At 47.8% G+C, this 25,608-nt stretch overlaps 1 protein-coding gene across 1 annotated transcript in view; it reads right to left on the bottom strand.

The window, feature by feature from the left end:
• Positions 1 to 25,608, bottom strand: part of ANKRD11 (ankyrin repeat domain containing 11) — a 131,880-nt gene that overhangs the window by 86,971 nt on the left and 19,301 nt on the right. Inside the window, exon 2 of the mRNA XM_082290257.1 lies at positions 21,910 to 21,989. The gene's annotated coding sequence lies outside the window, so the exon portion shown is untranslated. The remainder of the gene's footprint in view (positions 1 to 21,909; positions 21,990 to 25,608) is intronic.

Here is a 25,608-nt window from a genome sequence, read left to right on the forward strand (position 1 = left end):
CGTTGTCCTAGCATTACTCCCAAAGACCAGACAGGTCAGGAAGAGCCATCAGCAGAATTCACTCTTCTTCTCAAAGAAACAGTGGGTTGTGAGCTCTGCCCAGCTCTGCTGCTGAGGGCTGTGCAGAGTATCTTGGGGCTAAAACAATGCTTTCATGTGTAAAATTTAACCACATTTACACCTTAAATACCATCCTTAGAAGCATCCAGACCAACCAGCTCCTTAGCACTCCCTCCCAGGGAGGTGGGACACCGGAACTGGTCAGGCTGGTTGCTATATAAAGTCTCAAGCACACTGGGTTCTAGTTTTCATTAAAGATTAAGTCAGGTTCTGCCGAGGCTTAGGAAAAATACTGGAAGTCACCGGTCCTAATGATTCCTCAGGCTGTCAGTAGGAACTGAGTATTTTTCCTAGCATGAGACTAATGGACACAGAAATTCCCAGTCTGACAACTCCCATGGGACACAGTAACAGCAGCGTTTTGCACAGGGAACACACCTCCAGCTGCTTTCCCAAAGGTGCTCCAACAGCCCCCGCAGGACGTGCGGGCAGGAGCTTTGCCAAGTGCCAGTGACACTTCCAAAGGCAGCTCCCCGTCCTGCCTGCAATTTTTGGAGAATTTGACCAGGAGGGTGGGTGCAGGGTCAGCCTGGGGAGCTATCCAAAGTCTTGGATCAAGCATCGCTAAACGCCAGGTTTGGAAGGAGCAGGGAAAGGATGGAGCTCATAGAATCATGGAATGGTTTGGGTGGCAAGGGATGCTAAAGCTCATCCAGTCCCATCCCCTGCCATTAGACCAGGCTGCTCCAAGCCCCAGCCAGCGTGGTCTTGGAGTTCCGGGGCTTGGATCTCAGGCCAAGGCACCCCAGCCTCCGTATGGAGGGGACGACTCCCAGCATCCACCGTCCAGAGCTCCTCTCCACCCCTCAACTACATCCTCTCCCACAGGACTCTGTGCTGAGATGGAACAACTTCCTTGTTTTTCAGCTCCCAGGAGGTTTCCCGGTGACATGCAGCTCCTGGTGAGACTGAGACTGAAGATTATTTTGTGCAGAACCAGCTGACATTTGGAAAAGTTTAAATATCGAAATTTCCTCCTCTGTAAAAACTGAAAATAATACATACAGAACACATGACATATCGCTGGCATTTCACAGCTTGACTCAATCTCCAGTTTGCAGGCACACTCTTCAAACCCTCTTCGATTTAAAAAGATGCATCTAGTCTCAAAAAATATGGGAAGTGCCCATTGCTTCCTCATTGAAGTTGTATTAATACCTTCTGTGCCGAGATCTGAAGTCTGTCCTCCTTGGCAAATAATGCTGAGCTTAAATACGCTTTTAAAAATCATTTTACATCAATTAAAATATGTTAAGTATATCATTTGTAGACATCACTAATGCTACTTTTCCTGCCTGTACAAAAATACAAGGGTGTTTAATTCATAAACTCATCTCAGCATCAAATATTGAGGTTCTCTGACCAGATTAGGACTTGAAGATCCTAAAGCAACATGGCCTCTGTGCTGCCCAGTTATTCACAGATTTTAAATCTCACAATCATTTATTTTTGTAATTCTGATTTAGTATATATTCTGTAGTAACTACTGAAAAAACCACCACAGGAGTTGATTATGCCAGCGAAATCAAAACACTTGCCTTTGAAAGGAACATCCCTAATTACAATCACTGGTTTATATAGTCCAAATTTTACTATATTTCATTTATTATTTGTTGCTGTATCACTTTCTTAATATGCATCTGCTAAGGAAGAAACATTCTGCTTCTAATGCTTCTAATTACCAGTATCTTTTTTTTAAAAAAAAAAAAAGATTATTTTTTAAGTTAAACACTTAATTTATTTGTAAAGAAATGTTTCTAGAGGTGCCTCAAGTAAAAAATCGTTTAACATGTGTTTTACAGCCTTTCCAAACTCTTTTTATGGTCCTGGAGCCTGGCCACATTTGTGGAAAAATGCAATGTTTCAGCTTCAATTTGTCTGTAATTTCAGTGGGATGTAGCAGAACTCTTTAGGAGAGAACACAGCCAGAGTTTCAGCCAGTTTTTCAATTAGTATTTGAAAAAAATCACTTTTTTAACAGCCACTGAACCCAACTTCCCTCATGCAAATCTCCTGCCTGACATCACTTCCCACTGACAAGGTTTCTTTCCGCACCTTTCCCTGATCCCAGTTTGGGGTTCAGGTGATGGTACCGCAGATCCCTGGCACAGCAGAACCTCCCCCCAGCAGGAACATCTCAAAGGGATGAAGGACAGGGACCAGCAGACGGTGGCACCCAAGGCCATGCCCCAGTTTCAAACCCTGACTTCTTGCCTGCATAAACCACTCCTCATTTTTTTAACACAGCTCACCTGCACCCCTGCAGCCACATCAACTCCAAGCAGATCCCACCACTGTCCATGAGGAAGAGTGCATCATTTCCACTAAAACAACAGCTCTTACTGGCCTGCGTGTCCACCCTTCTGACTCCAACCGCAGCTTCCTGTTCTCCACAGAGAGCTCCCGTGGAGCTGGATGCTCTCCCACCACCGAAAAGGACGTTAATATTTGGAGTAAGGATTTGGAGAGGGCTGTTTTTAAAGAGACAGGGTTGGAAGCGGGACACGGACAGCAGGAGGAACGCCTGGAATGGGAAAGGGCCACATTTAACACGAGATTCACGGATGTGCAGAACTCGAGGACGAGCTGAGCAGAGGCTGCTCGGGACCGACGATGCGCAACGCTTCCCCGAGCACTGCTCCGGTATTTTTAGCCTGGCTTCCTGAGGAAACGAGGCCCCCAGCTGCAGCGAGCCCCCTGCTCCCCGGCACAGCCCGGAGGAAGAGAGGGGCTCAGCAGCCCAGCGGGGACACTCGTCCCTGCGGGAAGGTGAGCGCTCGGTCACTGCCCAGCCTCCCCAGCCCAGGGCTGAGCGCGTCCTGCCAAAGCCAGGAGGGGTTTGGGAACGGGGAAGGAGAAGCACTGCAAGGGGGACTCCATTTTACACAACAAGCTCTGTGCTTGTGCTGGAACCAAGGTACCCAAAACTCCTGTGGGATGAAGTGACAGAAGACTGGAGAGGGTTTGGAGCAACCTGGTCTAGTGGAAGGCGTCCCTGCCTGCAGCAAGGGGTAGAACTGGAGGATCTTTAAAGTCTCTTCCAACAAAAACCATTCCGTGATTCTACAAAGTGCTCAACCAGACACATTCCCTATGCTGAGACTATTTCTCCAGCTTCTCACTCTCCCCCATTCAGAAGTTTCTGTGTCCCCACACCCTGGGGGCACCAGTACAGGCTCTGGGTGACAAGACACCTGCCCTGAGGCCACGCTTGCTCAGGTTTGGTGTCACCAGACCTGCAGCAGTGGGTGGCCCTGGGCTCTTCTGCCCCACCACCACCACCCCCGGGGGCACCGCAGCTGCAGACGGTCACAAGTGATTTACTGTCACTTTAAAGCTCACTGCAATCCCAAGTCAGCAGGCCAGGCCTAAAATGTGCTATGTCAGTGGTTTCTGTATAATAACGGCACATCACTTCCTTGGGGAACTGTAAAAACTGACTCGCTCTCTACACTGAACCCTAAAAGCAAGAAATCACCACACACAGCAAGATCTCGGATAACTTGTCATGATGGAAGAGTAAATGGGAGTAAGTCAGAAAAATTAAAGGAAAAAACAGACAAAGAAATGGATCAGGAGAGTCTCCGAGTCAGAGACCCAAAGGGTCACCTTTGCCAGAGCTCAGATGTGGTATTTGAGACAAAAAACATTTTGTAATGTGGTTATGCTCTGAAGCAGTGAAATGCTATTTAAAAACAATAAAACACTGACTAGGAAGAAAATGTAAGGTGAGACTGAAGGTTTTGGAAATGCAGAGCCTGGCGGGTGAGCAGGCAGGGAGGGACAGGAGCACCCACCACCCACAGCCCAGCCAGCTCCTCTCCAACCAGTATTCAGCTATAATCAGCTGAAGAGAACAGCAGCAAAAATTCTCCTGCCATACCTGAAAACATAAGTCCTTCTGAAAAGGTTTTCCTACCTCCAGATCCACCCTGTGATATCTGCATGAATTAAATATGCAGATGTGCACTCAGATCCTGCCAGGAAGGAACTGAGACACCTCAGGTGCACGTCAGACCCTTTTGGGGTAACCTAATTTACTGGCTCAGAGGAAAACCTCACAGTCTTAGAAGATGCCCAAACTTTGGTTCTTCACCCTGAAAACCAGTTACAAACAGGTATTTTAATTATTAGAGAAATGGTCTCACATTCCCAAGTGCTGGCTGGTTGGTCCTGTCAGACAAACTCCATCTCAAACTGACTGTCAGTGACATTTTCCATCTTCCCCCTCGGCCTCCCCCTCCCACCATCCCCTTGAATGCCCAACCAACCCTTTTCCAGGTTTTCAAGCTCTACCACAGCTTGTTTATAATCCCAGTTTCTTGCCCAAATTGAGATACAAATGGGACTTCCACCACACCCTGAAGCTCTGCAGCTCACAGGGAATTTAAAATTAAAATACAAAGTTTTTAAACGCCAAATCAGATGCAAAATTAAGTGGCCAAAGCCATAAACCAACCATCTAACATAGAAAACCCTGGAAAACTGTTAGGAACAATACTGTACTACTTTAAAAAACTTCCAGAGCTTTCTGCGGGAAGGAGGAATTGCTGTTATCAGCCCAAGGAAGAAATGAGAAGCTCGTTGTCCCCAGCTTGGGAGGGGAAGGGGGACAGTATCTGGACAGGATCTCAGTGTGCTCCTGGTTGGGAGCAGATAGAGAACTGGCCTTGGCAAAGGGAAATTCTGTTAGCCAGCCCGAGGAAAGCGCTGGGGGGCCTGGCTGGGTATCTGTGCTCAAATAAAACCAGTCATTACCCCAACACACAATCACTCAGTGAAGGGGCACCACTGTCACTATCGCCCCACCAGCACCAAACCGACGGGCAGAGCCCCAACGCCCCGAAACAGAGCTGGGCTCTCAGCAACCCCCAAAAATACTTGGAAAGCAGATCTAAAATATAAGGCAGGGCACACATCCTGTTTTTCTGGAGCTATACAGTTTCTGAAGTGTTATAAAAATGATTTGCCACTGAGCGAGCCAAATGTATTGGAAAGATAGAAGCAGCGCCTGGGGTGGAAAGAAGGTGTTTTTAGCACGCTCGGGCCAATTAAGATCTCAAAGGTTTCCAAGCACTCCCCTCCTCTTAACCCAACAGAAGGAAACTGAGTTTAGCAACTTATTTAGGGTTTCATTTGCTAATTTGCAAAAACAAGGAGAAATCTTCCCCTGCTCTCCAGCATCTTGTTGGGGAAGCTCCTGCCAACACGCGAGCGTCGCTGCCAACAGCTCAACCCGGCGTGACCCAAAGTTCTCCCGGCGGTGCCGGCGCGCGGCTGCGGGAATGCGGGGAGGGAGCGGGGCTGCGCTGCTGCGGAGACAGCCCAGGGGGGGTTATCAGAACCCTGACATCACAGCTGCTGCAAAGTGAACCCAGCGAAAAAACACCGTGCTCTGAGCCAAGTTTAAACCAATAAGCCAAGTTTAAACCAGTCAAGGCTCAGGTAACGGAACAGTGACCCCGTGGTTCGTGCTCGAAAGAAGAGAGCTGCTCATGTGCTGCACAGCTACAGCCAATGAAGCCTTTGAGAAAGCAAAGTTTTCCTCTTTCCCCTCCACACAACTCAAAATGCTACTTTGAGATGACTGTTTTCGGTTTTACGCTGATGAGAGCTAGGTCAGAGCCAGCCTTGGAAAGTTTTACTCAGCAGCAGCTTTAGAAACCATAAATTATCTTTAGACTAAGTTTATATACTCCCCCCACAGTGTGACTGCCAGCTCTCGTTCTCAAGGCTCCTCTTCAGACACCACAAAAACTCTCCAAAGACCAGTACAACCTTCACCCAGGCACAACAGAGCTGAAAGATAATTCCAAAATCCCCTTTGCTAAGACACGCACCAGACTAGGCCTGAATTCAAGACTAAGCTTTAGCACTTTCAACCCCAGGCAGGGTCAAAGCTACAAAACCTGGAGGGGAGCACAAAAGAGTTGCATCACCAGGAGATTCACTTCCTTTGGGATGTAGGAAAAAATTAAGTACAAACCAAGAAAAGCTGGTTATTTATGGGCTAAGCCTTTTAAGTTTAAAACTCAGATGACTTCTTTGAAAAAAAATCATTTTTATTTGGTTTTGAACCAACCTAAAGCCAAAAAAGGTAATCAAAAGTGTTTTATTAGCTAAGGGGTTTATTCCCTCTCCTTGGGTCTATTGCAGGGACTTGGCAGAAACTTCAGCTCCCAAGAGTTTTAGATACAAAACTTGGGAAGAAAATCAGCAGACCCACTCCCCTGGAATGACCGAGTCCACGTTGGGATGCTTGTGAACACAGAGGCCCAATCCAGGCCTGCAGCTTCACACCCTCATAGTCACAACAGACTGGGATGCTGGTCAAAAAGGAAAGCAACAGCAGAAACACAACCATTTAAAAGGATAAAGTCTGAGGACAAAGGAAGAATCACACTATTTTCATGGACACTGCTTTGGACAATCTCTCCAGCACTTACCAACAGCAATTCTTTGTGCCACAGGGACAAATTTACCAAACCCAAACGCAAACTTTCCGGGACAGGCAGTCCCGGCACTGATGGATCGGGTCTGACACCGAGGTGTCCCCACAGGTCGGCTGCGGCATCGAGGATGAGCCTGTCTGCACGGGGAGCAGGGATGTCCCTTCCCGATGCCCTTCGCGGGCTCGAGGCGAGCCGAGGGTGGATCACGAGCCACAGCTGCCTCCGCCGAGCAGCGATGCCGACGGCAGCTGCCTCTGCTTCCAAGAGCACGGAGCACGAGAGGGAACACGGGCAGGGCTGGCTCCAGCGAGTTTGAGGCGGTCTCTCGAGCATGGCAGCGTTCGCGGACAATTCCAGCAGCAAGGCAGATGTTGACTCAGGAGCTGTCACTCATGGGCTAAAGTGAGAACAGCTGCCACTCTCCTCTCCAAGCGAGCTACTCACAGCAAGAAAATTCTTCACTGAAACCAAAATTCTCAAATAATCTCACCAGGGCTGTGGGGGAATAACACTTACACAGTCCAGGGGGTGGAGGTTTCGGGGATGGCTGGAGAGGCGAGTGGCAGCCGTGAGGGCTCAGGAACACAGGTACTTCCACTGCCCCGATGTTCAACCCTGAGTCGACAGGATGGCCTGGGGTGTATTTATTTCAGCTGAACACAAACCCTCAAACGATGCTGGGATCAGAAATTAATGTAAGGTAAGGGAAAATCTTCCAGACAGGGATTAGCTGAGAAACCCCTGCTGGGAACTAGAGTGAGTGCCAAATTGTGACAGGAAAGATTAATACTTCCAGAGGCATTACCACTACAAAACATCTGAGGGAAGAGTGTTTTTCTAGAACGTTTCCTCCTTCAGAGCAAGGGTCGTTACCTGCCACTGCCTGGAAAAACTCCTGCCCAGGTATTTTTAATGCACATTCCAGCACAGGGCAATGGAGTTCTCCTATGCCATATATCACTGCTAGGCAAAAATTAAGATATCCTAGAGATAAAGTCCAGAACGTTCCAGGAGTTTCTCTAACTCGTCTCTGCACACTGATGACACCTTCAGTGTCCAACTTGCAAACTCCAACAAAACCCCTTCAGGCAGGAGTTTCAGCAAACACCAAGTAGGATCTGTAAACTTTATTATCAAAGGAAAATGTCTGAAAAAAAGCCCTCAGAACATTCTTTCTGCCCATTGTCAGAAAATTCAAGCCCTCGGCCACATCCCATGTTCTCATCTTCTTGCACACTCTTTCATATCTGGTTTTGGCACTGCCCCTACAAGGGCTTTGACTGGGGATCTGTCCACACATTCCAGCAATAAATGACACTAACTGGAGTCATTCTTTAAAATATCTGTCAAATATAATTCTTTCAGTGTTTCGATTCTCACTGACTTGCCCCCACAGAGCTGGGATGAAGTCATAAATTATATGTTCTGCCACTCAATTTTCCCTGATTGTTTGGTAGAACCTCTCCACTAATACCCAGTGATCACCAGCCACCTCGTGGCTTAAGTGGTTTCCAATCATGAAAGATTTATCCAGTGTGACTTCCAGTCAATCACGGAGACACCGAAATGGCAATCAGGCTCTCTCCTCGAGACCACAGGCAAGCAGACAGACTCCAGAGAGGAGGGAAGGCGGATCAAAGTGCTGACTCCAGACACCCAAAATTCACAGAGAAACTCCAACAGCTGCATATGAAAAACATCTCTGTGAGGAAGGCAAAAGCCCCAGCCCAGAGCCCGGCTCTGAAGGGTCCTGGGTCACAGCGCGCACAGGGAGCCCTCCCAAAAGAGCCAGTACGTTCAGGGAGGAACTGTTTCCTGGGACAACACAGAATTCACAGAATCACTGAGGCTGGAAAAGACCTCCGAGCCCATCGAGCCCAATCTGTGACCGACCCCCACCTTGACTCCAGCCCAGAGCACTGAGTGCCACATGCAGTCATTCCTTGGACACTTCCAGGGATCCAGGGGTAGCCACAGCTGCTCTGGGCACCCTGTGCCAGGGCCTCACCTCCCTCACAGGGAAGAATTTCTTCCCAGTATCCCATCTAAATCAATCCTCCTTCAGCATAAAACCATTCCCTTGTCCCTTCAGCGTTTGCACTCTCTGTCCCTTGCTCGTATGCATTACCCAGATTAGAACTCCCTAAAACTCAGCAGCTACCACTCCAAGAGACGACTGGGATGGAACGGATGGCTGACAGCAGCTATCACCTGCAGTCGGAGCGCACAGGAGGTGACACCAGTGCCAACCGGGCACGCCAGGGCAGTGCCCACACACAGAACTCTGCTGCCCAGAGCTGTTTAACTGCAGCGTAACACAGCAGCTTCCCAGAGCCCACGAGTGCGGATCGCGGGAGAGCTACGGGGAATTAATTGCTCCAGAACGAAAACTAGAAGAGTAAGCACAATTTATTTTGCCACATTCTTAAAATGAAATAAGAAAACATTTAAACACTACAGCTTATTTAGATAATACACACTGGAAGACATCTTTTACCGCTGGCAGCTTGAAAGAAAAGAACATAATTACAATTCCAAGCATGAAATGAGCTCTCTTCCACACATGCCTGAACCAAGCCTGACTGTTTCACCAGCTGTAGTGAATCAAAGACGGCAGAATTCAACAGAAAGGCCTGAGAAGCAGCAGCTCTCTATGCCTTTAACCTGTAATTGAATGGCACCTGGATCCGGCAGGGCTGCTGAGGTTTTAGCAGTTGCAGATGTGCAGCTGATGTGGTGCAGGAGCATTTGATCTCCCTGGAATGTGGGACCCCAAACAATGCATCTGTGTGCTGGCCCACCACACGGCCGGGTGTGGGCCCAGGGGACACATAAAAGCCAACATTATACTGCAAGGGAAAAGAAAAAAGCCCCAGCGTGAGCTTGACTGTTGTTTAACTAAGAGAAAAACAATAGCAGCTTTGGTGGAAGTGTGTGCCAGAATGACCAGTGGCCACTTCCAGAGACATTCTTTGTTCAAGTGCTTCCACACTCCCTCGTTCGTTGGCACCTAAAATCACAAAGGTGCCGAAGGGGCTGCTAAACCCAAACCCTCAGCGACATCTGCACCTCCTGCTCCTCACAGAAAACGTTCATACAGCTCCAAACTGGAGTTCTGGGCATTACATCCACAGTGAATCGAGTCTGGAGCCTGCCCATTTGGGAAGCACCAGTGTGACACAGCCTCCACTCGTCACAAACCCCATCACTTCCACATCTGCTTCCCTCACAGGCTGCAAATCCTCACCCTGCACCAGGACAGACAATCCCAGCTACGACCCCTCCCCTGCAAACCCAAGCTGAACTTCATGCACAGCCTTGGGAAAGCCTCCAGGTGTGGGTGCTGTGTCCCCCTGAGAGGCCGAGCTCCGGGAGCAGCCGGAATCTCTGGTTTGGCTGCTGGCACCACTTGTACCCAGTGACACAGGCACCCCTCCAGCCAGAGCAGGGACATCAAACAGAGCTGGACAACGGCAGAAAAACAAACGAGTTCACGGGAGTGAATGTTGTTAGACTGAGAGAACTCCAAGCCTGAGCCTGTGTTTGAACAGAGCTTCCCACAAGAACTGGACTGTCCTGAGAGGAGGAGCTGGAAGAGCTGCTGCCGGGGTTTCTGCTGGGGAATGAGGGGAAGCCCATCCTGGAAGGTTTGTGAAGTTATCCTGACCTCCAGAATCACCCCTCGCAGGTAACACAACCACGAGCGCTGCTCTCGGAGAAGTATTCCGAACATGTCCCAGAAAAAGACAGACTATCACTCTCCAGCTGAAAGAAGTGGACATTTCCCCTTCCACTCTGCACAGGTAACTTCATAGGACACAGGCAGCATTGCAGGGATACATACAGCCTTCTGCTGGCTGCTTACAAGGTAAAAGAGAAGCAATTCAAATTTAAAAAGATAAGTTTAGGTCACTTTTCTATAGATAGGTTTAGGTCACTTTTCTATCACCTCAGCTGAATTAAAATGCAATATTGAAATTGCAGTAATTTCCATGGGCAACTTTAGCTACTCCATTAAGCTTCATATAAAAAGTTTAAAAATTGGAATGGCTACAATAAACTAAAAACCAGCAAATCTGACATAAAACTACCAAAATTACGAATATCTATATAACATCACACAAACGTTAGCACATGCTATATATATGTGCAAAATTACTTATTCTGCCTGAAATCATCTCTGCTACAGTGATCTTTCCTTCCCCGTTTTTCAACCCCAAAAGGATTACCATTTCTTTCCAGACGAGAACTTCTGCCAACATTCTGGAGGGCTGAAGTCCAAACCATACATAGTTCAACAACAGCAGAGTTGAACAAAAAGGAAAACTGGAGCTTTTTTTATTTTAATTATACCTTGTGAAAGTATGGCTGAGCAGGGGGAAAAAGTAGTCCAAGTCATTGATTAATTCCAGAGTAATGAAGAAGGTTCATGGCACACTGCAATATATATTTTACTAAGTTCATTGGATTTATCACCAGCTTTTAATGGCTAAACTGGAGGTGGCTCTCCAGGAAAACTCCCACTGCTTGAATTCTCACGCTGGAATGGCTGAGAGTCCCCAAATTAATAATTTTACAGGCAAGGGTTTCATAACTGGGTCAAAGCAGGGGGATGACGGTATAAATTCTTCCTCACCCTGCAGAAAAAGCCAGGATCAAGCTCCTTTCCCAGGGATCCCCAAGGTTTTAACAGCACAAAAATTCCAACTTCGCAAAATTGCAAAATCCAGCCTCTTTCAACACCTTTTAATTGAAGCCGTGCCAGGAGCGTGTCTGGAATTCTGAACCCACTTTCTCCTGACATGCAGCACAGCTCTGCACTGGCAGCATCAGGAACAGGAGGTTTCAAGAATAAAAACATCTAAATGGGCATCAAGGGGTAAAGCCATGAAGAACCCCAGGAGAAAAAAGACTGAAAAAGAGCAGTTGGGAACTAGGGCTCCTCCAAGGTACCTGATGGATCCTTAATGCTGAACATTCCAATGTTAAAGCCATGAACACTTATGGTTTTAACACAAACTGTCTCAATCCTTTGCCCAGGACACTCTGTCCTCCTTGTTTATATCCGAGAGTTGTTCCAAAGAAATGTATTAAGGACTAGAAAAAAAAAGTCCAGGATTTTCTTCATTCCTTGGAGCTACTGTAAATTAAATATTAATATAGAAACTATTTCTGTGAGCAAAGGAAGCTCAGCACAGGGAGATTTTTTTTTTTTAACCTGATGTTTCACTCACAAAAATATTCACTTTAAAGTGACACCTGACCTTAAAGCCACCACATCCTCCAGGGTAGAGGCACCAGTGGCAGCACAGAATTCCCAAATAAGCTGTGTCCCTGCTCAAAACCATACAATTGGTATGGTGACAGCACAGAAAATCACTATATTAGAGGGTAATTTTAATACTTTATTATAATTATTTAACTGAGCATTACAAAGGGGTCAGTCTCAGCCTAGGGCAGTGTCCTGGAGGTATCTAAATTACAGACAAAAGCACCAGAAGACACCAGCAAGAGGTGACCAAACCCACAGTTCATCACTGGCAGCTTTTGGTGTGTAAGCCATCAGAGTTGAGCTTTTTTGTTCACATCCTTTTGCTCTAGAGCCCAGGGGCACTTGGGAGTGAGACACTGAGGAAAAACTCTGGTTGGGCCAAGAACACATCCCTGGAATTCCATGCTGTTGTTATGCCCAGCTCACTGCTGCAGTTATCTGTCCTGAAGATCTAATTAAACCTCTGGCTCATCATGGCCTGGGCTCACACAGGAGCATTTCACAAGGATGGAAAAAAGAGATGAAGCAGCTCTGAAGGCTCCTGTGGGCAGAGAGATGTTCATCCACATTCCTCTCATGGAGTCATGGAATGATTTGGGTGGGAAGGGACCTTAAAGCCCATCCCATCCCATTCCACCCCTGCCATGGGCAGGGACACCTTCCACTGTCCCAGGCTGCTCCAAGCCCTGTCCAGCCTGGCCTTGGACACTGCCAGGGATCCAGGGGCAGCCACAGCTGCTCTGGGCACCCTGTGCCAGGACCTCCCCACCCTCACAAGGAGGAATTCCTTCCCAATATCCCATCCATCCCTGCGCTCTGGCACTGGGAAGCCATTCCCTGTGTCCTGTCCCTCCATCCCTTGTCCCCAGCCCCTCTGCAGCTCTCCTGGAGCCCCTTTAGGCCCTGCAAGGGGCTCTGAGCTCTCTCTGGAGCCTTCTCCTCTCCAGCTGAGCACCCCCAGCTCTCCCAGCCTGGCTCCAGAGCAGAGGGGCTCCAGCCCTGGAGCAGCTCCATGGCCCCCTCTGGACTCGCTCTACTCAGGCAGGTCCAAAGCAGCACTTGGATGGAAACCTCTCCTGGGGTCCCTGTCCCACACTCCCTGCAGACCACGGGACCAGCCCCAGGGACGGTCTCTGGCTACAGGAAATCCCAACTGCACTTCAACTGGAATTGTGGATGACCTTCAAGTAGGGGACATTTAAAAATACATCTGCATGTGCACACAGAGCTGTGGGTGTTTTAAATGCTTTCCTACCTCAGCAAGCTTGAGGTCAAGGGAATGAGGGAAGTTTCTCTACTTTATATACTCAAGGGTTTGGCTAAATTCATATATTCAGGTTCCCCTTATAGCACTAAATAACCAAACACTGCAAGGAGAAAGAGAGGAGAATTTAGCAAAGGAAGGAGAATTCAGCTGTGTGACACCTTGCCAAAGGCAAAGCCCAGAGGAGCTGCTACCAGTTGGTTTAGACAGAGATTTCCTTCAGACTGTTGTAAAAGCAGCATTAAAAACGAGAGGAAGAAAGAATTCAGGACTGGGCAGCTGCTACATCCAGCTGCAGCCCCAACTGGTGACAGGAAAAGAATACATGATTATTCTTCTTCATTATTTGGTTTTGTGTTTTTGTTTTGTCCAATTATTTACTACCTGTTGCTATTTGGTTTTGACTCCATATAACTTCCATGTAGCATTAAAACCGTGTAATTATGTTAGTAAACATGATTTACCAGACAATAACAAGTAGACTTACTACCAGTCTCTAAGGTTACTCAAAATAATCAGAGGATCACAGAATACCCTGAGTGGGAAGGGACCCACAAGGATCATCCAGTCCAGTTCCTGGCCCTGCCCAGGACATCAGAGCAGAGATCAGAGCTGCCCTTGCCACAGGAATTCACAGACAGGACTCAGGAGCAGAGTTGGTTTATTCCTCCATTATTACCCTAAACCTCTCCAAAGTCACAGTTCCAAAGCAAAGCTCTGCAATGAACGTCTTTCTACTAAGTTAAAATAGATTTCCCTGAATATTTATTTCCTACATTATCTTCAACCCAAACGTGCATTTCTCTTACAAAAGTTAATTCCAATTAAGAGAATGCTGAAAGGCTTCCTGCAAAAAACAACTACAGGATATTGGCAAGACTACAAGAATGAGGTAAAAACTACTGAAGACAACAAAATAATTTTCTTCTGACTGTGCAACATAAAAAGAAACGATATTTCTCATATGACACCAGCAATACATTTAGGACCAGCAGAGAATAACCAGAGCTATTCAGCGCTGACCTCTGAATCCTTGTTGTACTGTTCAACAGCTGAAAAATTGTATAAAAGGATAAAAACTATCAAAATCAGAGAACTCCTCCCATCATACCCACTCATATCCATCAAGCTGACCAGCTCTTCTCATTTTTGCAGCTCCTCCAAGTATTTGTCACCTCCAAGGTGGAGGTGCCACACACATGTGAACACATCTGGTTCTCCTGCTGCCATCCCATCTTTCACCAAACTGGGAAACAAACTGGGTGTCAAGACCTCCAGGAAATTCAGAATTAAGGTTAAATGTTAGGCAAGGAAACCAAGGACACTCACAGAGAATGTGCTGTGAAAACCACCTGGCTCAGCTCTATGGAGTCCAGGCCTCCCTGCAAGGCACATGACAACTTTTGAACTACAACTTTTCCTAAAATCCTCTGGAGCCTGAAAGCATTAACATTTTCTAAGGGTACACAAGGAATTGATGGCTGTATTTTCACATTATTGTACACTAGGATGAGTCCAGACACACAAACCCCATCAAAATCCAGCCGCTATTCTTTCAGATCAGAAAAAGCCCAGCTTCTGCCACTGGCGTAATGCTGGGAAGACTGGACATCAGCTTGGCAGAACCCTCAGGTACTCACTCTGCAGTTTAGATAACCACTGAAATAAACACCTGGAAACTCAACTCCAGTGACACAGTAAGGAAGAGTGTAAAACAAACACCATCTCCAACAAACACCAGGCCTCAGGCAGGAAAGTCATAGAAGTGCTTTAGGTTGGGAGGGACCTTAAAATTCATCACCACCCCCTGCCATGGGCAGAGATACCAAGACCAGGTTTCTCTGGACCCCAGGTCCTTCTGTATTTAAAGAGTGTCACCACCTGCATCGAAGACACCAGTCTCGGGGACCTCCTGCCCAAAACACTAACAGAGTTTCGTGGTATCAATTCATCTTGATTGTGCAGCTTAAGCCTAGGACTGAAATCCCAGCCCGGGATAGACAACTCAGGGTATCTGCAGTGGTCTGTGCCTGCTCTACAACCAATGCTGGTTTTGGTGTTCCCGTGACTCCCCCACAAGAACCACCAGCACACCCTCACCACAACCACCCCCAGCGCCACGTCAGCACCACCAGGGCCAGCCCACTTGGACTGTTAACTCACTGGGGCAAAAATAAATGAAAAATAGGAAGCCATGACCAATTTTACTTGCAAAAGCAAACACAGCATCCATTTACAGTGGCGATTTCCCAAAATAACCCGTACACATGGCTGCCATCCCCGCTCCTTTGCGAGTGGTTCATCCAGAGGGGTGACGTTACACAAGCACATTCCTGGCTGATAAGGGAGCCCCACGCACCCAGTTCCCCAGAAATAGCTGTTGTGCTCCAAAGTAACCTCTAATATCGATAACGACAGGGATTTAAATTTCAAATAAATTTAGATGAAAGATTGAAGCGAGAACGTCAATTCCAGCACCGTGGAGATGCTTGTCTTCCATAATGAAGGAGCCCATAAAAATAACAAGGGAGAAGATTTACACCCAAGCTCCTCAAAAAAGTAAAAAAAATAGGGAATGAATTACTGATTTTTGCAGCTACTTAGTGGTAGGAACAGATGGTTCCAGGCAATAGTATTGACAACCTCCCAAGCTCCCACCCCCAAAGGTGAGCTGCTAAGTCTGTTCCAAACTCAAGAGTTAAAAACGTCGCAGCTGAGACGCTGCTCTCGGGGGAAGCGCCGAGGCTCAGCCGGTCCCACAGCTCCACAACTCCACTTTGCTCACTGCTGCTCTGCCTCGGCCCTCACCCAAGCGTTGTGCCTTCCCAAAACACCCCGAGGCGGCTCCTGCAGCCATCTGCCCGCTCCCGGGATGAGCCAGGGCCCTGGGAAGGGGAAGGCAGGCAAGGCATGGAACAGCTCTGAGGAGAAGCAGAGCTCTCAGTGTTTGTCCACCAACCCAAAGCTAGGCGTGTCAGCTTCCCAAAACACCCAGGCACAGGGAGCAGTTCTTGGAATTCCAGCCCCCGGGAGCCGCTGCCATGGTGGGCACAGCCCATGGTCCCTCAGTCCCTTCATGTCCACAAGTTCCTGCAAACACCCAAAACCTCCCCTCTCCCAGCTCCTACACGTCTCCAGCAACTGGAAACAATCAGCCTGTCCAGTCACAACCCAAGATCAAAAAGCTCCTTAAAGCAGTAACTTGTTAAACACAATTCAGCTTTGGATTTCTGGGGAAGTCCAGCAAACTACCATAAAACAGGGATAACACCCAGCAGCAAAACAACTGCTGGAACACCTGAGTGAGTCCTCAAGCCTCTTGTTAAGCCAGGAAGGAATCAGGCTGAGCCAGCAAAGCTCAGCCCTTGTTTTCCCGTTGTTCCAAAATCAAAGCCCTGCCAAGAATTTAGCCAAGGAAACAGAAACACTGGTAACGCCTGCTTCCCATCTCCACACAACATGGAACTACGGAATGGTTCGGGTTGGAAGGGACCTTAAAGCTCAGCTCCTTCCACCCCCTGCCATGGGCAGGGACACCTTCCACAAAACCAGGGTGCTCCAGGCTCCATCCAATCTAACCTTGAACACTTCCAGGGATGGCGCACATCCAGGATTTTAGACTTAACTTTTCAGAATTGCTTCCTGGTTTTGTCAGAAGTCCCCTTCCAAGGACTATCAATGAAGCAGATCCATCACTTTTGCCTTTGGTTGCAATAACCATTTCCCACTTTTCCATGCACGGAGGACAGAACCAGGACCAGACTGCACCTCCCTGTTCATGTCAGACACTTGGGTGACTCAGCCAAATCACCTTCCATACAAGGCTTCCATAAATTCACACTCTGGCTCTTCTGCTACTGAACACCTCCCAGCCACAATTCCCACCTCATTCCCCCCTCACAGGGGGGTCCAGCAGCAGACCTGCTCCTTGGACAATGACTGTCCCACCTGCAGCCTCACTAAACATGCCCAAGTCACTGATGCATCTCCCTCCCAGGCAGGAATGAACTCCCTGAACACAGGACCACTCCCCTCACTCAAAGAACTCAGGATTTGAATATCAAAACCTCAGGATCACCACTACCTACACAAAAGGGAACAAGAACATCCCAAGCTTCATTCCAGAAGTACAAGAGAGCCTGGTCCTCCCCATGGGCCTTTGGCCCGCAAGCTCCGGAGGTGGGAACATCTTGCACACCTCGTGCTGCCAAGAGCATCATCTGCACTTAATCACATCATGATGGATACCTTTGGAAAACGAGGGATTGCAGCCATATCATGTGTCACGCTGCCACTTCACTCCCCAGCCAGTGTCACTTCCTCAGGGCGGAGGCCACAGCTTTGAAGAGCTCTGTGGAACACCCATAAATAAATAAAACCCTCGCTCACCACCCCACAACCTGCCCCCCAGCACTTTTACTTTCCCAAGAGGTCACACCCAGGAACACCATTGCACAACAAATGGAAGCAGGAACCGGCCAAGAAACCTACAGATCCCTTCCCAAAAATCCCAGCCTCCCTGTGTCACCCGGGCTGGGTGGCTCAGGAGCTTCCTCCACGAAATAACAGCCTGGCAGCTACTGGAAATGATGATCCCGTGCACTGTCTGCTTGTTTTAATGAACTTGTTCCTAAATGCAACTGTGATTTTTAAGCATAGATTACATGTTGGTTGGTATTAATCTACAACATCATAACCCAGAAGCGTGTATTTTTCAGTGTACATTACATTAGCAGATAGAAATCTACAAAATCCTAACTCAAAAGTATATTTCTTTTAAAAATTAGGATTTTTGTGGTCACAATATAGCCCCTCAGAGAACAAAATTATTCAAATCAAGTAGATTCAGAGAAAAAGCCCAACCAGCCATTTTGCTTCTTTTCAAGCAGTTACTGACATGGTTTTCTCTAGTTCTGAACACTAAAGCAGGGAGAAAATGGGCTGTATTTGGTTGTGGGTTGCTCTCACCAAGAACTCCCGTCTGTGCCATGGTGAATAAATGGACCAAAATTACACCCAACGAACAAGTCAAGCGAGACATTTTTCAAAGCAGCCCCTGCTCAGCTCAGGTCTGTTCATTAAGGCGCTGCATTGTGCTCCAGCTTGGCTTATTAGCAGTGGAAAGGTCAGGGAAAGTGAATTAATGGAAGTGCTGTGCTCTCCAACATCTGACATGCAAGAGAGGAGCCTCCCTACCTACACTGCTCCTGAAAGGTACCTTCAAATTGAGGGCATGTAGGTGGCACCTGCCAAAAGTGCCATGTGAATAACGTTGGCAATTTAACAAATTCTAGGAAAATACAGAGAACTGTAAAAGCAGCAATTCAACCACTCAAAGCAAACGCTTGTGCTGAGATTACAGTTGAAAAAGCAGCTTTTTCACATGGACAGGGGAAAGGATTTAAAGCTCTTTCCTGTAGGTCTCAGCAGGGTTTTGTGTCCAAAAACTCAAGGCTTGTTTGACCCACAAAGAACTCCAGGCTCACAGTTAAGCCACCTCTGCTTAACCTCTGCTGGCGGTGAAGATACGGCTTTAGAAGTTAAATTTATACTGTGTCACCTCAGTGCTGTCCAAGAGACCAGAACATGGCCACACAAACACTTACTGCTCCGAAGGGCCATGCAGACCCACCTCACACACAGGGAGGACAGTGTAGAGGCTGGGGTGTTCCCCACTGACCCCACCTCCCCTTCCCAGGATGACCCACATGGCAGCACAAACCCAAACTGGCCCTGGTGAAACGCTCCGGGCAAACCCGCACCTGGAGAGCCACCCAGCTGCTTTATGGAGCTCCCAAAAATCTCTGCTTTTCCCAGAGAAAGGGCTCCAGCAGAAGTCAGCAAACCCACAAGCCACACAACTCTGCCTCTTTAATGCTGCATTGAATCATGGAATTGTTTGGGTTGGAAGGGACCTTGAAGCTCATCCCATTCCGCCCCTGCCACGGGCAGGGACACTTTCCACCAGTCCAGGTTACTCCAAGCCCTGTCCAGCCTGGCCTTGGACACTGCCAGGGATCCAGGGGCAGCCACAGCTGCTCTGGGCACCCTGTGCCAGGGACTCACCAGCCTCATGAGGCAATTCCTTCCCAACATCCCATCCAGCCCTGCCCTCTGGCACTGGGAAGCCATTCCCTGTGTCCTGTCTCTCCATCCCTTGTCCCCAGTCCCTCTCCAGCTCTCTTGAAGCCCCTTTAGGCCCTGGAAGAAGCTCTAAAGCTCTCTGTGGTGACTTCTCTCCCACAGGCTGAACAATCCCAGCTCTCTCAGACTATTAATTCCCCTTGTACATGGCTTCCCCTCCCCAAGCCCTGCTTCGCAACACACCAGCTTCTTAACGCAAAGGCCAACCCTTTCACACCCCAGAACCCCACGGAAAGCTCTCCTTGGCTCCACAATGATCAACACGCTAAAGAATCAATGTACACTGCACTGCCGTAGTGTTATCTTCCAGCCCCTCTAATCTGAAAGGGACAAGAATTGAAACACATGGGAAAAAAGGCAGCAAGCTCAGAAGAACACTTCCTGCAGAGAAATATCTTCCTGGTGGAATACTGAGCTCGATTTCCCCCAGAGCAGTAAAACCTGAGAACCGTATGTGAACACGTTTAAGAGCATTAATAGAAAAACACCGAGCAGTTAAGTGAAGTCACGTTCCACCTAAACAACGCTCCCATTATTGCAGCATCTGACTTTCCGAGGACAATTCAATCCTGGCAGCATGTACTGTAATTGCTTTTCCACTCCAGGCCTCGGCTTTACAATCGTGCCCTTCTCGGGAGGTCAGAACGCGCGGCTGCAGCTCGGAAAGCAATTCTGTTCCTCATTCATCCCTTTAATCTCACACCTGCATATTCATTAGGAACTCCCTGAAACACCACTGCCAAAGCCACTAGCAAAGCTGCTGCTTGGAGAAAGCCTTGACCCCTCTGCTTCCCTGGGAAGGTGTCGGGAACACGCGGATGGCACCGGCTGTCGGCGTCGGTGCTGGGGAGCAGTGGAGTCACCAAAGGCCAGGACAAGCCCAGCGTGGCGCAGCCACTCCTGCTGCCAACAGCAAAAAGAGCAGCAAATACCACTGCCCAGAGAAGCTGTGGCTGCCCCACCCCTGGAAGTGTCCAAGGCCAGGTTGGACAGGGCTTGGAGCAGCCTGGGATAGTGGAAGGTGTCCCTGCCCACGGCAGGGGGTGGAACAAGATGTGCTTTAAGGTTCTTCCCAACCCAAACCATTCCGTGACTCTGTGATGACCTGGCTTGCTTCAAGCAAGTGCTTCCCAACAGGGTTGTGCAAACACACCTGAATTTTGGGTAAGTTTTTGTTATCCAGGTTGGAAAAGGACAGTTTGCATTCAGAAAGACAAACACCACTTACCCCCAAAACTTATAAGGAAAACCTTTGTCCCCAGCTATGAAATAAAACAGGCAGCAAACAGCAGCCAGCCTGATTTATAACTGATATCAGGGCTGAGCTGGGTTTTTCAGGGCCCTGCAGAGCTCCCAGGAAGGAGGACAGAGCTCCTGCACACGCCAGGAAAAGGGCTCACACCTGATACACTTTAATTACCTAACAGCACCGAGAGTCACCAATGCCTACTCTGCTTTGTCTCACTGTGAAAGGCTTCTCCTGCTATTAATATTCACCAGGGGAAGCTGAAATAACAACTTGTCTCCATCTGAATACTTTGAAATTATCATGGCCACACTAAACACAACGATTTTTATTTTTTTCCCCTCCAAATCCAGGACAAAAGACACCTATCAGCCTGCAAAGGCAGCCGATGGAGCAGAGCTGGACTGCACCGAGCAACTCTCCAGCAACAGCCTTTATCGTGCTGACAACCTCAACACAAATAATCCCCCTGCAGCCTGAACCAAGAGGTCAGCCAGGGATCTAGGGCCCCAAGGCAGGAGCCACACACTGTAGTTATCCAGCAGGAGCCTTCTCCATAGGATTTCTGGGCATGCTGGGGGTGACCCTGAGCCTGCACTGCCCACGCGTCCCCCCACCCCAACATGCACTGCCCAGCTGAGCCCACCCAGCTTCTGCTCAGCTCCCATCACACCAAACCACCAGCACAGCAAAAAAACAGCCAGAACAACCCCCTGTCTACAGCTCCAGCCACACCAGCGGGATTTCTAGGACAGCACCAGCCTCTCCCACCCTCTCACACAAAACAGAGGCAAAAATCTCGTTTTTTCCCCTAAATTGCACTCTACGACAGCCTGTTATTTCTGCATCTGTTAATGCTCCCAAAAAGTTGAATCCTAACACTGCATCCAACTGTAGTCTCAGCAGATTGGGAGGTTTCTCTGCCCAAAATGAAACATAGGTGCCATCTGTTTCAATTAGGCTAATCACAAGAAGACGTAACACTGGGAAACTCAGAGACTTTGGGTTTTTTCAAGACATTTTGAAAGCGAAGAGAAAGAAAGAGGACTGTGGTATTATTTAATACTCAGCAGTCAGCAGCACCAACAAGCTGCACAGTCTGCTTGGGCAAACCTGTGCTGGAACTGCCCACGCAGGAAAGTTCACTTTGATTTCACTGAGGTCAGAGAAAAACTTGCTATATTCAAAATTATCTAAAATTAAAAAGACATCTCAGAACTACAGACAACTCCCAAGATATTCTTGGTTAGTACCTTTTAGATATTCCATAGAACTTGCAATTTTTGCCTTCAAATTTCAGAAAATAAAGAAAAACATTTTAAAAAGGCAAAACCAAACAGTCCAACAGAGACACAAGCAGTTGTTAGGGAATAAACCAGAAATTTTGGAAAGAAGCAGAGTCAATATTTACCGATTCCATAGTTGAAAGCTGTTCTTCACAGGACATATATTAAAATCCAACAGAGGTGTGTCCCAAAAACGCTGTGTAATCTGAAAAACACAGGAATTGGCTCATTAGAAAATTAAAACAAGTGAGTTTTATTCACAACACACACACTGGATTTGAGTACATGATGGTTACCCAGTACAAACCCTTGCCTAATCCACAAATAAACTTCCTGGTAACGACTCTGCCCAAACAGCAGAATAAAGGAAAGCATGGAAGCTCCACCAAGCATCCACCTTGTCCTGTAACTTTCTGGTAACAGGTTTTTTTTTTTAAAATCATCTGCTTCAAGGTTCCTGCAACCATCTGGGTGGGCTGAGAGGCATTTTATTTACAAATGAGGGTATGTCACCCCCCAAACCCTGAGCAGCTCACGAACCCACAGACAGGCAGGGCCAGAACGAGCTCCCGTGCTGGGAATTCACCTTCCCAAACAACCCCTGTGGAATTATCCATGGCACAAGTGCTCTCTTTTCAAGCACACCTCTGCTCTGAATAGCAGTGAATCTATTCATTCTACAAACCTCTAACGTGATTTTCTTGACCAGCTCTTGCTGTACCTTCAAGGATGTTTTCCCCAGCTACAAATTCCCAAAGTGAAATTTCTGATGCCGGGCAGGAACCAGCAGGAGCTCTCAGCACCCAAGGCCAAGGGGAATTAGATTCATTAACCGGCACATGAAAGCACTGGCAGATTCCAAGCCCAAAACCTGCACTCCTCACCGTTCCCAAGCTGGAGAAGCTCAGTGGGATGGTGAGGGACCCGTAGGTACAGAAAGCAGCAAAGTGAGGCACTGGGAGCACTGGGCCTTCCCCAGTGCCAGTGATGTTATTCTGGTCTGCTTAAACAGATACCAGCTCCACATCCTGCTCATGCCAAATTCCCCAAAACCCCATATTCCATCCAATCTCTAGACACTGCAAAGCACACCAAGGGACACAGTGACCAATCCTTGCTCCAGTTGCAGGGAAAAAAAAAAAAAAAAAATCTGTATTTCTTGCCTTGCAAAGCTGGTGACAATTTTATGCTTTACCGCTGCTCGTCACCTTACAAACAACTTCTCTGATGTAGCTGGATTTGGACAGCTGCTTTCCAACGGGATGGTTCCTTCCAAGAACCATCCAGGAGAGACTCTGAGGCCAGCTGGGACTGATACACAGTGGAGGAGATCGGGAACCCTGGGAGAGCCTTGTTTGTTTTGGGAAACTTTCACTCCCCAATGAAAAGCCAAAGGGAAGATGTCCAGATGAGCAATGCAGCTGCATCCAGGGTAGAGCTGCTTCCAGCTGGGCTGAGGGAAGTCTTGGGAACCTCAGTGAAAAGGAACAGGCCAAAATAAACCCCAAAACCCATAGGAAGATGTGAAGGCACAGGATCCTGACTCAAAGAAAGGAATCCTGCAGCAGGTAAACTTCTCCAGATGAGCAAAATACAAGTTTTCTGGCATTTTTCTTTGAGAAGAGCAAAGGAGATACAGACACATGGCTACCTCGTGGATTTTCCAAGGCCAGGGAGCCTGAGGGATCCCCTGATGGGAACTGCAGCCCTATGGAGCATGATGGCAGTACTTGCACAGCACCTTTTCCAGCAGGATTCCCCTACTCCTTTTATCCTCTCCTGCACAGTAACAGCCACATCACTAATTAGCACTTCAACAGCAGTAAGAGATAAACTGGGGGAACAGCAGCTGAACTTCCAACTACACTGTCTGGAAATTCAGCAGTGCTACTTTGCTGACAGTACTGACTGCCACAGCATCATGGAATGGTTTGGGTTGGACGGACCTCAAAGTCCATCCCATTCCACCCCCTGCCATGGGCAGGGACACCTTCCACTGTCCCAGGCTGCTCCAAGCCCCAATGTCCAACCTGGCCTTGGGCACTGCCAGGGATCCAGGGGCAGCCACAGCTGCTCTGGGCAACGACTATGATCAACTGTGAACAGAATTACCAAAAAGTCTATAGAAATCAGTCCCAGGACACTGATACACCATTTTCAAGGCCTGTTTACAGCTGCTTCCTGGCCCACATACAGCAAATTTATTCATTCCTTGGCTCACATATAAACATGCATAAAGTATCGTAACGCTGAAATAGCAACCACACATGAGCCAAGTAATTTTCACAACGAACATGGCACCATTTTTTAATGAAATTGTTATCAAATCACTTAGGAATGCAGCAAATACTCCAGTGGGAGATGCCCAGCACAGCCTCACTAGCTGTACGTGGTCGGGTCACTCACACAACGTCCCTGCTGCACGCAATCCAACATTTCAATTTAAACCCAAATTCACTTCCAAAAGCCACATTATAATTAATAAACACATCTATCCATCCCATTTTCTTAGCTTTAGCTGATGAAAATGTATCACTTCACAAAGTATCATCACTGCCCTTGTCCCTCCTGGGAACTTGCAGAGCTGACCATGGACAACGCTCCAACCCTGCCGAGCTCATGGTCACTGCACAGGAGCCATCTTCAGTGCACCACGGCACACACTGGTCTTCCTGTGCCTTGAAATGGTCATAGAAATACCAAATAATCAAGTGCTCAAGGTGGCCAGATTCTGGCTTAAAACAGGTTCAGTCTTTCAAAACTTGGGATACTTTCTTTTCTTTTAACGTGAAGCAACTTGGTAACTCTGGGCAAGCAGACAGTTCCACCAAAATAAATATATAAATGTTTAAACTTCTAAGTTTTCCCACCAGCTCCTGATCTTAACACTGACCATGGGGTCCCTCAGCATTTCTCCAAATTAGTGATTCTTGCTGCACCCACACACAGATCAGGACTTCACATTCAGAGCACAAAGTGCAACTTCTGCCAGCATTCCACCGAAAAAATTGGGAATTACATAATTCAAACCTCCTTAATAAAAGGGTATCTTGTAACTTCACAGAAATTAGTATTTGAAGATGGAAAACGCTTCACAATCCCAAGCTGTGGCCTGAAAAACACTGGCATTAGCTACAGACTCCACACCATAGCAGTTGAGATGTGGCAGCAACACCAACTGGTCCCAACACAGAGGTGGGAATTGGCTTCCTTGAAGGAATAAACCAGTTCTGTGCAGATGCAGAGTCCCTACAAGGGTCTCCATGAAAAATGTGTTTGAGAGTCAATGATTTCATATGTCTCCATATTTCTAAATTTGATCAATAATGCAGAAAGGTTCTGCTGAAATCTCATTTCACAGGGAGCAGGAAAGAAGCCACTGATGGTGTCTCATCCCAGGAAACCCAGAGGCCAATATCCCCACAAATGTGTGCCTCTCCCTTAGTGTTTCTTTGAGGGAAGAAGTTGTATTTGGACCCCAAGTGAGACTTGCACCAATTCAGATTTTATGGTGATCCAGAACTAGGCAGCGTAACAGGATATCAGAGATTTAGATTCTGGTTTAGACCAACTTTTGAATGGAAAAAATCTCTAGGGAGTAAGAGAACCTTTTTCCACAGCACTCATCTGCTTCCCTCAAAATAATTCCAGGAAGAGACAGAATTTCAATAAGGCATCTCTCTGAGGGGCTCCAGTGAAAATACACCCAGGGGAGCACCCGAGACCCACGGAGCTCCTGCTCTCAGATAAGCTCCATTACCTCCGACACAGAACCAAGGGGGAACGACTACAGCAAATTTGGAGGGAGGGGAAATTTGGAAATG

Source organism: Coloeus monedula, assembly GCF_965178545.1.
Source record: "Coloeus monedula genome assembly, chromosome: 13".
Taxonomy (NCBI): Eukaryota; Metazoa; Chordata; class Aves; order Passeriformes; family Corvidae; genus Coloeus; species Coloeus monedula.